We start from the raw sequence: 16938 nt of genomic DNA, 5'->3' as shown, positions 1-16938 counted from the left end.
TTTGAACCCCAAACACTTAACAACCGACTGTAGCAGGTTTGAGGCCTCTGCTATTAACAGTGTGAGAATGGCTGCAGTTTCAATATTCCCCTTGAAAATCAATAGGTGAATTTTGATTGGCTCTTGTAGGCTCCACCTACTTTTCTGAATATTAATCCAAGTCACACAGTGACCAAGTGTGTGAAGTTTGAGGACCCGGCCATTAACAGTGTAAGAAAAGCTGCAGTTTACATTTTCCCATGTAAAAAGTTAGTTGTTTTTGGCTCCGCCCACTACTTCTAATCTTGACATACAGTCACTTAATGACCAAGTTTATGAGCTTTGGGGTCTTTGGCATCAATAAGTTGCATTTTACCTTTGAAATTAAACAAATCTGATTGGCTGTTTTTGGCCCGCTCCCTTCAGAATTTAAATCCCAGTCTCTCAGTGACTGACTGTAGCAAATGTTAGGCCTCTGCTATTAAGAGTGTATGAATGGCAGCAATGTAAATATTCCCCTTGAAAATCAAAAGGTGAATTTTGATTGGCTGCTGTAGGCTCCACCCACTTTTCTGAACATTAGTCCCAGCCACCCAGTGGCCAACTGTGTCACGTTTGAGAACCCTGCCAATAACAGAATGGCTGAAATCAATCTAACAAATCTGATTGGCTGTTTGTGGCTCCACCCCTTTAGTGCATTTGGACCCCAGTCACCCAATGACTGACTGTATCAGGTTTGAGGCCTCTGCCACTAACAGTGTAAGAATGGTAGCAATGTGAATATTCCCCTTGAAAATCAATAGGTACATTTTGATTGGCTGTTGTAGGCTCCACCCACATTTCTGAATGTTCATCCCAGTCACCCAGTGGCCAATTGTGTAAAGTATGAGAACCCTGCAATGTAAAAAATGAAGTTGTTGGCACCGCCCACTTTTTCTAACCTTGACATACAGTCACTCAATTATCAAGTTTATCAGCTTTGGGTTCCTTGGTATCAATACTTTGTATATTCCCATTGAAAAATAAACAAATCTGGCTGTTTGTGGCTCTGCCCCCTTCCTGAATTTGGGCCCCAGTCACCCAGTGACCAACTGTACCAGGTTTGAGGCATCTGCTTTTACCAGTATAAGAGAATGGTAGCAGATGAAATATTCCCTTTGAAAATCAAATGGGGAATTTTTATTGGCTGTTGTAGGCTCCACCCACCTTCCAAAATCTTAATCTGTCACCCAATGACCAACTGTGCAAAGTTTGAGAACCCTGCCATTAACGGTGTAAGAATGGCTGCAGTTTATATTTTCCCAGTAAAAGTTGTTTTGGCTCCGCCCACTTTTTGTAACCTTGACACACAGTCACTCAATGACCAAGTGTGTGAGCTGTCAGGTTCCTGGCATCAAAAATGTGTGAATGGAAGCAGTTTCTCCACCAAGGAAATCTGATTGGCTGTATGTGGCCCCGCCCCTTTAGTGAATTTGGACCCCAGTCACCCAATGACCGGCTGTAGCAAGTTTGAAGCCTCTGCAATTAAAAGTGTAAGAATAGCAGCAGTTTAAATATTCCCCTTGAAAATCAATAGGTGAATTTTGATTGGCTGTTGTAGGCTCCACCCACTTTCTTGAATCGTAATCGCATTCACCCAGTGACCAACTGTGGCAAGTTTGAGAACTCTGTGATTAACCGTCTAAGAATGGCTGCAGTTTACATTTTCCCATTTAAAATGAACGGCTGAAATTTGATTGGCTGTTTTATGATCCACCCACTTTTCCTGGATTTGTAACCTCGGTCACCAAGTGACCAACTGTGCCCTGTGTGGGGACTCTGGCTTGATTACTGTGAGAATGGCAGCCTTTTACATTTTTTCCATTGACTTGAATGGGTGGAATCTGATTTGCTGTTTGTAGCTCCGCCCAGGTGTGCAGGGGGGCCGCGAGACCCCCAGAACATATCATCCCAGGTAGTAAGGGATCTGTGTACCAAGTTTCGTTCAAATCGGTCAAGCCGTTTTTGCGTGATCGCGGCACATACACACATACATACATACATACATCCGATTTTATATATATAGATTTACATAGATAGAGGGACAAAGTCCTGAAAGAGGAACAAATGAGGAGGAAAGAGGGACAGAGGGACAGGGCTCCCAAAGAGGGACTGCCCCTCCAAAAGAAGGACAGTTGGGAGCTATGGCTCAGGGTTCCTTTAAGTATGTACCTTATTTTTTCTTTATTCACATCAGGATTGCTTTAAAAACGTTCCTGGAAAGTGGTTCAAAAAAAAAAAAGAAAAAGAAAAAAAAGAAAGTATTATTGGAGCAGTTGCAGGCTGCACTGGCTTCCTGTGAGAAGGTAATAAACGGGAGGTGTGCTGTACTGATTGCAGGGCTCATCCCTCCAGCAGGCAGTGCAGGCTGCACCACCCCTCCCTCCCTCTCTCCCTTCCCCAGCAGCAGCAGCCCTCCTGTCCTCCAGCCTCAGCTCCTCTCTGACTGCAGCCGACATCAAACGCAGCCTGCCTGTCCCGCTGCACAGCACTTTGTTATGCTAATGAAGTCTGACATCACTGGTGTGATCAAAGCCAATGACACGGGATATAAGCAGGTTGAGCAGCAGTGAGGGGCAGAGCAGCCTCTAGCTGGCAGTGTCTTCCTAGGAGAACTTCCAGTCCAAACTTCCCCCAAACTCAGGAGAGGACTATACTGGAGCTACAGCCATCCATTCAGCTGCAGTGCTGCTTGTGCTGTGTGTCCCATGGATCTGACTGACTGACACCCTCATAAGCTCTGCTATCACCCCCACTAGCACTGCTGTACCACCCATTAGCTCTGCTGTACCCCCACAAGCACCAGGATTAAGCATTGGGTGCTGGTAGAGTCTCCTGGATCTGGACAGGGAATTGGACTTATTTGTCTGGAAGGGATCGCTGCTGCTGCTGGATTACAGACATGGTGAGTTTATTACCCTGCAGCAAGTGGAGAGAGGTGACCGGGCTGTGTATCTATAACAAGAGGAGCTGCTGAGATCGGCAAGAGCCACTTTTCACAACTTTCCAAACTTTTCTGTGGACTTCAGCCTGAGTTGCTTTTTAGCCAATCGCCCTTGGAAAAAGTTTTTGTGTATTCTATCTTTGTTGTTTATTACTCAGGTTTGGACATCCTCTCTCCCTCTGTCTTGTATAACATACACCTCCATGTATCTATCTCTCATTCTGTTGACATAGGTATGTATAGAATACACACACATTTCATTTTTCTGTGATAAATATGGCATAGGCTGGATTGATAGATTTATTTATACATATGTTTATCTATCGTTCTATCTATCGATCGCTATATCACAAACAAGGCACGCATTGGATTGATCAGTGTAAGCTACCCATGTATCTAGCTCTGATTTATAACACATACATTATAATGTTCGCACACGCATCTATGGTATATAATCAATGCTTTTCATTTTTTTTTCTGTTTTTGACAAATAATGCTATCTACACACAATGCAATTGTCTGATAGATTTACTGTCTGATCGATTATTTCCAACATGTCCAATCTGATTTCCGATCAATTTTCTGTTCACTTCTATGGAAAATCGATTGGAAATAGTAGATATGACAGTAAATCTGGCAGAAAATTACATTGTGTGTACCTAGCGTAATGTACACATAGGATCTATCTATCTATCTATACAATTGTATCTATCTGTGTATCTGTCTATCTATGCATCCATATAATGTATGCATATGATTTATGTATCTATATAGTTTATAATACATACACTGCATACCTCATTCACTATCTACAATATATAATTCATACATTTAATTTTTTTAAATTTTCTTTTTTTTATAAATAAATTGAATACATAGGATATATTTATCTATGTGATTGATAACACGTACACTGTATACCTTTCTCACTCTCAATAATAAATATATATATATATATATAATCCATATGTTTATTTATTTTTATAAATAATGTATACATAGGATTTATCTATCTATCTATCTATCTATCTATCTATCTATCTATCTATCTATCTATCTATCTATCTATCTATTATTTTTAAGCCATACATTGCATAGCAGATTGACACACTATATGGTGTATAATCCATACATTGCATAGCACAGTCACTCTCTATGGTGTATAATCCATACATTGCATAGCACAGTCACTCTCTATGGTGTATAATCCATACATTGAATCAGCCTGTCTATTTAAATAATGTGTACATTGGATCTCATTGGCTCTATAAATCGAATTCCTGTATGCATTATTTAGGCTATTTATACACTTACATATTTCAGACTAACAACTCAAAGCATTCATAGTTCACATAATACTCATGTCCAAGGTTAGATATGTGTAGCTGTACGTAACAGATATAAAGGTATGTATATACAGTATATACAGTATATATATTGCATCAGTGATAGTAGTAATAATTCCACCATTTACAATGTGTCTGCTTTCAGGGTATACGTTTTACGATCGATTGGGTTTTACGATTGTGTGTATATGGTGATGGAACAATAAAAAGTTCCTGTTAAAGTGCTGTGCGGACCTTGTTAGGATACTTGTATGGACTTTGGCTTCTTGGCCCTGCACCCCACCACCTCTGCTGGACGTTGGTGTGCGTTGGTGGTTCTTTGGCATTACTGCTTTTAGAGTACAGAATATCACTTGTTGTTTTTGGCTTTGTATGGCACAATAGTTGTTGCATTATAGACATTGTATTATTATGATTGGTAGGTTGGTGTTCGGCTTTGTGTATCAGTGTGAGATGTGATTATAGACATTGTATTATTATTATTATTGGTAGGTTGGTGTTCGGCTTTGTGTATCAGTGGGAGATGTGATTATAGACATTGTATTATTATTATTATTGGTAGCTTGGTGTTTGGCTTTGTGTATCAGTGGGAGATGTGATTATAGACATTGTATTATTATTATTATTGGTAGGTTGGTGTTTGGCTTTGTGTATCAGTGTGAGATGTGATTGCAGATTGCAGTACATATGCCGTGTTTGGTTTCCTGGGACTATGGCATTTGTCTGCACACTAAACCCAATTGGAAACTGAGCGCAGTTTGAGGACTTTGGAAGCAAACTTGATATTGCTCTATTCTCTGCCTGAAAGGGATGGATAGATAGATAGATAGATAGACAGACAGACAGACAGACAGACAGACAGACAGACAGACAGACAGACAGACTTTTATAAAAAATAGATGATATTTTAATGTATTTAACAGACAAATTACACAGGAAGTAGGATCTCATTGTATATTAATAACTTGTACATAGGCACGTATGTCAATATACATATTACATTTATTATCATATAGCTTTCTTATAGATATGTTTGTAACAAATATTATGGGCAATGCATTAACAAACGCTCTGGATTGAACAAATAGCTAATGAGTGAGATAGAGGGGTTAATATCCACAATATCCAACAACCCCAGGGTATATATATATGTGTGTGTGTGATCCGTGTGTGTGTGTGTGATCCGTGTGTGTGTGTGTGTGTGATCCGTGTGTGTGTGTGTGTGTGTGTGTATACAGGATGGGTAACATTGTAAGTATTGTTAAAAATAGCAGAATAGCAGAGTATCCTAGATAGATGACTACATACTATACTATTGTTAGGAGAATAAAGCGTAATGTTTGGAATGCATGTATGTGGGAAGGCATAAAGACCCTTAATTCAATTCACTTTTAATCCTGAGTTTTCTCTTAGGAGATAATATTTCATCTTCTGTTTTTAAAACTTTTCAGTACTCTGCAATTGAAAAGTACCAAAAAGTAGGTGTAAAGTACTATCAAGTCTATTTTAAGTATTTTCTTGCTTGCTGGTGGTTTAAAGGGCATTTTATTGACAAGTTTGAAAATATCACCTCGGAGAAAATTCAGGAGAAAAAGTTAATTGCATATGGGCCTTTCTTTCTTCTTCTGTTTAAGATAACTTTTTTAAAGAAAACTTTTAAGCACTCTGTTTAATTGGAGACAGTACCAAAAAGTAGTGGATAAGTACTATCAATATTTTCTTGCTTGCTGGTGGCTTAAAAAGGCATTTCATTGACAAGCTGTGAAAATATCGTCCAGGGGAAAACTTGGAGAAAAGGTGAATTGAATAAGGGCCATATAGTTACATAGGGCCATGTGCAACTTTCTCCTGAGATTTCTCCAAGCAGATTCATTTTTTTAAAGTAACTTTTTAGAACTTTACAATTGAAGAGGTAGCAAAAAGTAGATGAAACGATACTATCAAAAATATTTAGAGAATGTTCTTTCTTGCTTCTAGTTTAAAAGGCGTTTTATTGACATATCACCTAGTGGAAAACCCGGGAGAAAAAGTTAACTGCATATGGGCCACAGTTGGATATATAGAACCGATTCTGTTTAATCTTGAGTTTCCTCGCTGAAGGGAATGAGATGAAATCAATGAGTTTTTCAGCCGATAGGAAAGAAGACAGCAGTTAGCAGGAAGTCCCTGGACTCATTGAAATTTAGGTCACCAGAAATGATCATTGGAGATCGTTTCAGAGACCTTCTCCAAGTATGTGTGTCCCCTAACATCTGCAGACAGCTGGGTAATGATGGGACATGCTGACATATTATACCCGATCGCCATTGTTATACCGCTGCAGGCGCCAGCAGAAGATTGCGCTCGTCGTCTGTCGTTCCCCATTCTCAAAGATCAGAACGCGCTGATTGGCAGAGGGCCGGAAAAAGTTTAAGTACGGGGAAATTCCCTCTGAAATGACCAACATTTGATTTTGGATGACCGGTACTGCCAGCATGCATTGGCCTTAGGGAGTATTAAACTCATTTTACTCTTTTTACTGATGAGTTACTTCTTTTTCATTACTATGTGCTGAAAATATATTTAATAGATAAGATTAAAAAAAATTTAAATCAGGATCTATGCTGGGAATATATATATATATATATATATATATATATATATATATATATATATATATATATATATATATATATATATATATATATATATATATATATATATATATATATGATGGGAGATCTGGGAGGCAGAGCTTAGTGCTAGGTATCCCTAGGGCTTGGAGCAGGGATGGGAAGGGATAAGGCTTGGAGCAGGCAGGGGAAGGGATAAGGCTTGGAGCAGGGATGGGAAGGGATAAGGCTTGGAGCAGGCAGGGGAAGGGATACGGCTTGGAGCAGGCAGGGGAAGGGATACGGCTTGGAGCAGGCAGGAGGAGGGATAAGGCTTGGAGCAGGGATGGGAAGGGATAAGGCTTGGAGCAGGCAGGGGAAGGGATAAGGCTTGGAGCAGGCAGGAGGAGGGATAAGGCTTGGAGCAGGCAGGAGGAGGGATAAGGCTTGGAGCAGGGATGGGAAGGGATAAGGCTTGGAGCAGGGATGGGAAGGGATAAGGCTTGGAGCAGGGATGGGAAGGGATAAGGCTTGGAGCAGGCAGGGGAAGGGATAAGGCTTGGAGCAGGCAGGAGGAGGGATAAGGCTTGGAGCAGGCAGGAGGAGGGATAAGGCTTGGAGCAGGGATGGGAAGGGATAAGGCTTGGAGCAGGGATGGGAAGGGATAAGGCTTGGAGCAGGCAGGGGAAGGGATAAGGCTTGGAGCAGGCAGGAGGAGGGATAAGGCTTGGAGCAGGCAGGAGGAGGGATAAGGCTTGGAGCAGGGATGGGAAGGAATAAGGCTTGGAGCAGGGATGGGAAGGGATAAGGCTTGGAGCAGGCAAGGTAAGGGATAAGACTTGGAGCAGGGATGGGAAGGGATAAGGCTTGGAGCAGACAGGAGGAGGGATAAGGCTTGGAGCAGGGATGGGAAGGGATAAGGCTTGGAGCAGGCATGGGAAGGGATAAGGCTTGGAGCAGGCAGGGTAAGGGATAAGGCTTGGCGCAGGGATGGGAAGGGATAAGGCTTGGAGCAGGGATGGGAAGGGATAAGGCTTGGACTCGGAGCAGGGATGGGAAGGGATAAGGCTTGGACTCGGAGCAGGGATGGGAAGGGATAAGGCTTGGAGCAGGGATGGGAAGGGATAAGGCTTGGAGCAGGCAGGGGAAGGGATAAGGCTTGGAACAGGGATGGGAAGGGATAAGGCTTGGACTCGGAGCAGGGATGGGAAGGGATAAGGCTTGGAGCAGGCAGAGGAAGGGCTAAGGCTTGGAGAAGGCAGGGGAAGGGATAAGGCTTGGAGCAGGCAGGGGAAGGGATAAGGCTTGGAGCAGGCAGGAGAAGGGATAAGGCTTGGAGCAGGCAGGAGAAGGGATAAGGCTTGGAGCAGGCAGGGGAAGGGATAAGGCTTGGAGCAGGCAGGGGAAGGGATAAGGCTTGGAGCAGGTAGGGATAGGGATGAGACTTGGAACAGGAGGAGGAATAAGCCTTGGCGCAGGCAGGGGAAGGGATGGATGCTGCTCCAGACCATGGTATGGGGGTTGCAGGAGGCAAGCTGGGTGAAGAAGAGCAGTTGAGGAGAATAGAAGATAAAGGCACAGAACAATAACTCAAGAACAATACAAGGAATGTCTGAGAAGCTAATCATTACAGAGCTGCTGGTGCCAAATAAATCAGAGGAAGGTATAATACGGTAGAGTGTGAGGACAAGCAGCCTCCTCAGCAGCCAATAGATACCTCCAAGCATTCTCAGCAGTAGAGAAGGCAGGCCAGGCTCTATAGATCTGTGATGGACCTTGTGATGTGCTGATGTTCCACTGCTGAGGCCAACAGCCAATTCTGCACTAATCTATGTGAGCTGAAGGCTTCGTGGAATGGGGAACTAGAAGGAGGCAGCACATACTGCTTGCTGAGAGGTGCCTGCTAATGATACAATCTTAAGACCAGTACCTACGATGTGATTTTTCAGATGATTTTGCCGGCGATACTTTAAGCGACGTGTGATCGTCTCTGCGATCTCACGACGTCGGTACAGGCGTACAATCACGGAGGATCAGAACTTTAGGATCCCCGGTGACCCCGCGTGAAGTACCGCAATCGTTTGGCTTCCCGTTCAGACCCGTCGTGTAACGTCACATGACGTCACGCATACCCATCAGCAGGAAGATGTATCGTGGAACGCTTGTCGTCAGAGAGACGACGCTGGATCCATCTTCTGCCATCTGGTAGTGAGTATTCATCTTTACCACGTCAAAGTATATTCACTCAGTTTACTCCTCTAAGGGTCCATTTCCACTGACTGCATTCTGAAGCGCTGATCATCCACACAAATGAGAATAGCGGCAAAATTGGCGCAATCAATTTCGCTGCAATTTTTTTTTAAAAAATCACTGCAAAAATCGATAGCGGTGAATGAGGATCGCTCCAGATTGCATTTTTAAAAACGCAAACGTAGCGCAAACGAGCCAGTGGAAACGGGCCATTCTATATAGATTTATTAAAGTGATCCAGTCAAGATTGTATCATAAAGGCGGCCACTAACGACACAATTCTGGGAACAATCGTTTACAAATGATTATTCGTATGAACAATTGGAATTGATCATCTGGGAGCACTAATGGATGAAAATCTCCTAACCAATCAAGTTAATGATATCAATCCTGGATTCGGATTGAACCCCTTCATCTAATTGAATTGGTTAGGAGATTTTTGTCCATTACTGGTTCCAAATGCTCATTTCCAATTGTTCATGTGAGTAATTGTTCCGATCGTTCAGCAAATTGTATCATTCAGGGCCGGATTTACCATAAGGCACTGTAGGCACGTGCCTACAGGCGCCTGATGAGGGAAGGGCAGCTCATTCCCCTCCCCTAGGGCCTCCCTCCTTCCTTCTCTATGCAGAGTCCTGAGCAGAGCATTACTCACCCAACTCTTGCCATTCCACTGGGAGGGCACCTCTAGCTACTTATTACTGAGAGTACCTGTGACTACCTAATGCTAAGGGGCACCTGTACCTATTTATGACAGGCAAGGGAACTAAGGGAGAAGTGACAGCTGGGACAGCCAGCACACTTGCAGTGCAGCAGGGGTTTGTAGTCTCATGGGGGGGCAAAGTCTAGGGTGCCAGGACATTTGTGCCTATAGGCTCCTGTGATGTAAATCCGGGCCTGCATGCATGGTGGGCGGAGTCTAGGGTGCCAGGACATTTGTGCCTATAGGCTCCTGTGATGTAAATCTGGGCCTGGTATCGTTAGTGGCCACCTTAAGTTGGCACCATTAGTGTAGAAATTGCAGAGAAATGAATTGGGTTCAGACGGTACTTACTCTTGTAACAGCTCAGGGAATTGTGTCCAGTCAATGAGCCGAATGCGATCAAAGCACACATTTAATGATATACGTCCTTTATTGGATAACTCTGTGGTCTTTAAGTGCATGTTTTCATAATGCTTTTGTCCCTTTGCTTGGACTGCGGAAGCCCAGCGTGTTTCCAAACACTTAACGCCACTTTAATTTGTTCTCTCAGATGTGTCAGCTGACTGCAGAGCAGCTAATTTGTAAACACAGGATGTTAACCGTATGTCTGCTTTCATGAAAGCAGAAAGTAGACACAGTTCCTCTTTAATTTGTTGCTTTAGCAGCAAATGGTCCTACTAATAGGCAATGCTAACCCTCACTCTAAGGCTGGTTTCACAGTGGGACGTTACAGGCGCACGTTAGTACCGCCTGTAACGCAGCCCACCGCACAGCAATGAAAAATCGATGGGCTGTTCACAGTGCCCACGTTGCGTTACACAGTAACGCTGCGCCACCAGACAACGTACTGCATGCAGTACTTTCTAAGCGGCAGAGCCGCGTTAGACTGCTTGCACATGCTCAGTAACGTTGGGGAGGAGCGGAGAGCGGCCAGGCACATGGCTAATTAATATTCACTGCACTCAGTGACGTGCAGTGTTTACTTCCTGGAGCGGCCGCTCTGTGCAGCGATTGGCCGGCGGGACCACGTGATGCCGCATGCGCACAAGAGTACGCATCACGGACGCCAGAGTGAGCTGCACAACGCGGCTCACTCTGACATCCACCTTAAAGAGCACCAGGCGTTGCGTTAGGGGCACGTTATGCGACCATAATGTCGCCTAAAACGCAACGTCCTGGTGTGAAACTAGCCTAAGGCTATGTCAGATCTAAATATCTATCTGATCACTGGCTCGAATAGAAAAATAGTGAAAATTGCATGGTGTGTACCAGTGTGAACAACTGTAGTGAGAAGAATATGGAAGCTGCCATATTTATTTCATTTTAAACAATACTAGTTGCCTGGCAGCCCTGCTGATCTATTTGGCTGCAATAGTGTGAATCACACCAGAAACAAGCATGCAGCTAATCTTATTAGACTTGACAATAATGTCAGAAACACCTGATCTTCAGCATGCATGTTCAGGGTCTATGGCTGAAAGTATTAGAGGCAGAGGAAATAAATATGGCAGCCTCCACAGCATACCTATAACATAGCCGCTGGGAGATTTGGGCGCAGGGTAAATCCGATATATGGCTCACCCTGCTCCTGCACAAGTCCCGGTGGCGTTAAATATTATTCCCGCTCCAGGTCCACGTGGATGATGGGGAAAAATGTAATTTAGCTTCCAGCCGGCTTCACCCAAATCTCCTGCATTGTTTTAACAGCGTTCGGCCTCCGTCTACATCGCTCTCGCTTCGGTTGTACTTAAAGGTAGCCACACACAAGCCAACCAAAATGTTTGTTTTCTTTTCCTCTTTTTAGGGCTCATTCACACTAAGGGCGTTTTTGCCCTTTTTTCAAGCACATGCAGTTTTCAAAATCGCCCTAAAAATGATTGTGCAATGATTCACCATGAGAGAGTTCACATCTGAGTGGTTCGTTTCCGATCCGCTCAGCAAAGCGCTGCCTGTACCATTTTTTAAGCAATTTTGCCTCAATGGAAGGTATAGAAAAAACGCAAACGCTCACAAAATCACTTTGTGGAGCGATTGCGTTCACGGTTTTTAGAATATATACATTGTATTTATTCTTTTCCGGGTCAAAGAGTTCACGTCCTGACTTGCGTCAGGGAGTGAATTACAAAACCGCTCTTAGAAAAGCGCTTTTAACAAAAACACACCGCCCACCCAAGCGCCGATTCTCGCATTAAAAAAAAACACCCCCCAACGCGAACGCAAATGCGATCGGAACGAAATGTAAACAAGGGCTTACATTTTTTTTTTATTTTTAATTCATTTTTAAAACGATCGATTGTATATAAAATTTGAATGTCAGTTTATTTTCTAATTCTAAATAAAAATATAAAAAAACAAAGATACAAAATAAAATAATATGATTGTTTGCAGGCAGGGTAAGGATACGTGCACAATAATAATAATAATCATATTTATTAATTAATCCGAAGACCAGTTTTAGTCAATGGCAGTACTGTTATTATCTATTTAAGAGGAACTGTAAATAACATGAATATCAAAATGTCTTATATTTGACAATATCACTTTATAAATTATTTAGTTAAAGTTTGCCCATTGTAAAATCTTTCCTCTCCCTGATTTACATACTGAAATGTATCACGGCCAAGAGTGGTAACATATTTACTGCTGGCAGGTGCATCACTGCGGAATGTTTGTATACTCTGTGTGCCGAAGCCAGTAGTAAAAATGCATGGTGTCCCAGAATGCTCTGGGAGGAGAACTCTACATAGCTAAATGGCCTAGTCTGTGACATCACTGAGAGGGCGGGGTTAAATATCAATAAATATTCAGGGTATCCTCCTGAATATGTGACTACATTCTACTATATGTCGCTACAGTGCCTCTTTAATATAATACTGACACATTTGTTTTAAAGTGTCCAATGAACAATTTGTGCTACTGAGTGTGCCTCAGTGGGGCTGATAGTATATAACACTGCTACTAAATTAGGATAAGTTAAGAGCTTGAAATGTATTGCATTTTGGAGATAGTGTAATGGTTAAGGGCTCTGCCTCTGACACGGGAGACCTGGGTTCAAATCTCGGCTCTTCCTGTTCAGTAAACCAGCACCTATCCAGTAGGAGACCTTGGGCAAGTTTCCCTAACACTGATTCTGCCTATGGTGGCTACAGCTCTGGCGCTTTGAGTTAGACAGGAGAAAAGCGCGATATCAATGTTCTGTGTTTGTTTTGTTGCTGGACTCTCCTGTGCATAGTTACATAGTTACATAGTTAGTAATAGTTACATAGTTATTATGGTTGAAAAAAGACATACGTCCATCAAGTTCAACCAGTACAAAGTACAACACCAGCCTGCTCCCTCACATATCCCTGTCGATCCAGAGGAAGGCGAAGAAACCCTTACAAGGCATGGTCCAATTAGCCCCAAAAGGGAAAAATTCCTTACCCACTCCAGATGGCAATCAGATAAAATCCCTGGATCAACATCATTAAGCTCAACACACACCATACAATCTTGGTTGTACAGATTTACCAAATCTATGTAGTATAAGGGCCAACAGATTGAAAATACTTTTAATGAGTAATTGGATAAGCTCTTATACTACATGAAAGTGGTAAGATTGAACAACCAAGATTGTATGGTGTGTGTTGAGCCTTAGGCATTACCTAGTAATTGTAGCCATGGATGTCTTTCAATGCAAGGAAAGCATCTAAGCCCCCTTTAAATGCAGGTATAGAGTTTGCCATAACGACTTCCTGTGGCAATGCATTCCACATCTTAATCACTCTTACTGTAAAGAACCCTTTCCTAAATAAATGGCTAAAACGTTTTTCCTCCATGCGCAGATCATGTCCTCTAGTCCTTTGAGAAGGCCTAGGGACAAAAAGCTCATCCGCCAAGCTATTATATTGCCCTCTGATATATTTATACATGCACATGAAGTTAACACAAATTCTCTGGTCTGGTCTGAAGGTGATACGCTTGTACAGTAGGCCGTACCTGAGCAGACATTTTACTGAGAGTTACAGTTGGAAACGTTTGCCTGTTGTCACTGCAGCTCATCAGTACTCAGAACATCCGCCAGGCTTCTCGGCTGACATGTGGCTTAGCGCACATGTGCCAATCTGGATTATTTGCCGACATCTTCGGTCTTTACTTTTGGGTGGGACAGAGTAACCAAGCAGCTCATGGTGACCCAGAACCACTAGGAGAGTACAGGACACTAAAAGAGACCGAAAAGCTCTCCTACTAAAAAGCAATGCTTGGTGGGATTTCCCTTCTCATGGTGCCCATACATGGTAAGATTTTATTCATTTTTTTTATTAGATAATTCAGTTCGATTATTCCATTAGATCGAATATGAAGAATTTTCCAACATGTCCGATTGGATTTTAATTAAAAAAATTGGATAATCGTTCATTTTTCTTGATAAAAAAAAAAAGGGATTATTTTGAATTTGATCACTTTGGTTGAATAAGGAAGGTATTTGCGATAATTCAGCTATAAGTGAACAACTGTGGTTACCCACAATGCATTGCTGCTTAATATTCAAATCATCCCTTTATGCCCCTGTAGCCAGGCTAGCATCCAGAACTGCTGGTGTATAGCACGCTTATAGCTTATATACTGTATGTTTTAGAGCCACATCACCCCCACATGCACACAGCCTGTTTCAGACTATTGGTCCTCATCAGTGCTTGGTAACTATATAGCAAAGAAAAAGAACAAACAGGGACACCGGGAGCCCTTTTGGTGTATTATCATAAGATATATGGACAGACGCAAGAGTTTATAATACTCACAGGTATGGGTTCCTGTAAGAGGCAACCACTCAGTTAGGCATGTGGGGAAATCCCGTCCCTCTAAACTGCTTTTTGCCAGCTTTGGCTGCTCCAGGAAAGACTCTAGAGGTACAGCGCCGGTTGTAGTAAGGAACGCCAGGGAAATGTTAGGAAATTCTTTGTGAATGAGGCCTTACCCCATGAATGGTAAAGCTGAGTCTATTTTGTGCTATCAGTTCTTCAGATTAGGCATCGTTTAGGACACTTGAGCAAAGAAAGCTTAGCAGGCCTGATAACCAGCGCTGGCCGGCATGGGGAATCTTGTTAATCCCGCATGTTCGTAAATGCTGGGAAATCCCTGTGTGGTTGGGACAGAGATTGTGGTAAATGTCGGCGGTAAGCCGGGGTGAGTGACTGCAGATAAGTCTCCCAGAGTGAACAAACCGCACAGAGAGAAATTCATGTATATGAGATTCCCTGCTGGAAAAGTTTCTTTTTGTTTCAAAATATCACACACGGGGCCACATTCAATTCACTTTTTCACCTGATTTTTCTCCTGGGAGATAATTTTTCATTTTCAATTTAAAATACCTTTCCAGCACTTTTCAACTAAAAAAATACCAAAAAGTAGGTGAAAAAGTACTATCAAAATTATTTAGAGTATTTTCTTGCATTCTGGTGGCTTAAAGCGGACCCAAACCAAACATTTTTTTAATTCAGAATATTTAGTTGCACCACTCTGACACATACAAAGATAAATAAACACTCCTTTAATTAAGCCTATGAGCATTTCAGTGCATGCTTTTCACCCTTCTCTTTTCATTACTAGGGTTATATAGGTGGCAGCCATTACTTCTGAGCTTAGTAGGATGTTTTAGGTCATGGGTGTGTTTGTCATCAGCTACCCTCCCTCACAGGGGCGTCGTCTATGTGAAATCTCACACAAGCTGAGATCACCTCCCCTGTGACATCATCAGTAGCAGCCTGTGTTTTGCTTTGTTTTTTATCTGCTCCACCAGTTTGCGGGAAAAATCCCGGCAATATGAAAGGAAGGGAGGGCTTCCTCCAATAAATGTAAAATATTTTATATTTGTCATCATGCAGCTGAAAAAAGGCTGCTATTTATCATTATCATTTAGAAAATAGATTTTATTTCTGAAATCTTATATTTTTAATTTGGGTCCACTTTAAAAGGCATTTTATTGACAAGTTTAAAAATATCACCTAGGAGAAAACACGATAAGCACTGTTTTCGCACAATCGTAATTTTGCATCGTAATTCGCAATTACAGTGTGAAATTGTCATGCGGCAATTTAGGAAAAATGGTAATCAATTTTGTTTGTAAACATAATCAGGAACCGTTACTTTGCAATTGTGCGTAATTTTCACGTAATTTAGTCAATTCATTGTCATCTTAATTGCTATATATGTTAAGGAGAAGGGTGGGAAGTAAACAAAATATTTTTTCAAAAAGACCTTGTAGTTTTTGAGAAAAAAATTGATTTTATAAATGTAAAGGAAAAATGTAAACCCAGGAAAATGGGTTTAAAATTTAAAAAATATTTTACCTTTGCATTTTTAAAATCGATTTTCTCAAAAATCATGTTTATTGGCTCCTAACCTCCTGATCACTGAGCCAATCACAGTGATCAGGAAGTGAAAAAGGACCAGAGGATTTGATCCAAAATGGGTTAATCTTACAGAAATGTACAGTGTGTGCAAAAAATCGTGTGTGGGAAAAGCGTATGTGGCAACTGGTATTGGTTAAATGGAAACAAATATGGCAGCTTCCATATCCCTCTCACTAAAGGTAGCCATACACTGGTCGATTTGCGATCAGATTCGACCAACAGATAGATCCCTCTCTGATCGAATCTGATCAGAGAGGAATCGTATGGCCACCTTACTGCAAACAGATTGTGAATCAATTTCAGCCTGAAACCGTTCACAATCTGTGGTGGTGGTGGTGGTGGTGGTGCTGCCGCCGCTCCCCTCGCCCACTACTATTTAAACTTCCTGCTGGGCAGGAAGAAGTGAAGCATGCTGGAGACCAGACCAGAGCGGAGAAGACAGCAGTGACAGCGGGACTCGCGCCAGCGGAGCAGGTAATGTATACCCGCTGTATTGCGTCGGTCGTCGGGCATTCGAACGCAGCTATCAACGCACTCCCGACCCGCCGGCGATTGAGAAAAATCTTCCGCATAGACGATCGATTTCGGGCGGAAATCAATTGTTCTGTCAGAGGTGTGCGCTGCGATTTCACAGCCGATTCGATCACTGTGATCGAATCGACCGTATATCGGCGGGAAAATCGTTAGGTGTATG

The 16938-nt window shown here is 42.4% G+C and overlaps 1 protein-coding gene across 2 annotated transcripts in view; it reads left to right on the top strand.

Annotated features, from left to right (window-relative positions):
- The first annotated feature begins 2468 nt into the window (after positions 1 to 2468).
- Positions 2469 to 16938, top strand: part of WNT11 (Wnt family member 11) — a 136097-nt gene continuing 121627 nt past the window's right edge. The window contains exon 1 of one of the 2 annotated variants that reach the window (XM_068266650.1): positions 2469 to 2923. The gene's annotated coding sequence lies outside the window, so the exon portion shown is untranslated. Of the gene's footprint in view, positions 2924 to 2989; positions 3196 to 16938 lie in introns of those variants that run through there. The other variant, XM_068266651.1, reaches the window with a different exon arrangement.

Source organism: Hyperolius riggenbachi, chromosome 2 (genome assembly GCF_040937935.1).
Source record: "Hyperolius riggenbachi isolate aHypRig1 chromosome 2, aHypRig1.pri, whole genome shotgun sequence".
NCBI lineage: Eukaryota > Metazoa > Chordata > Amphibia > Anura > Hyperoliidae > Hyperolius > Hyperolius riggenbachi.
The sequence above is the reverse complement of the archived record's forward strand: the minus strand, read 5'-3'. Positions and strand labels throughout refer to the sequence as shown.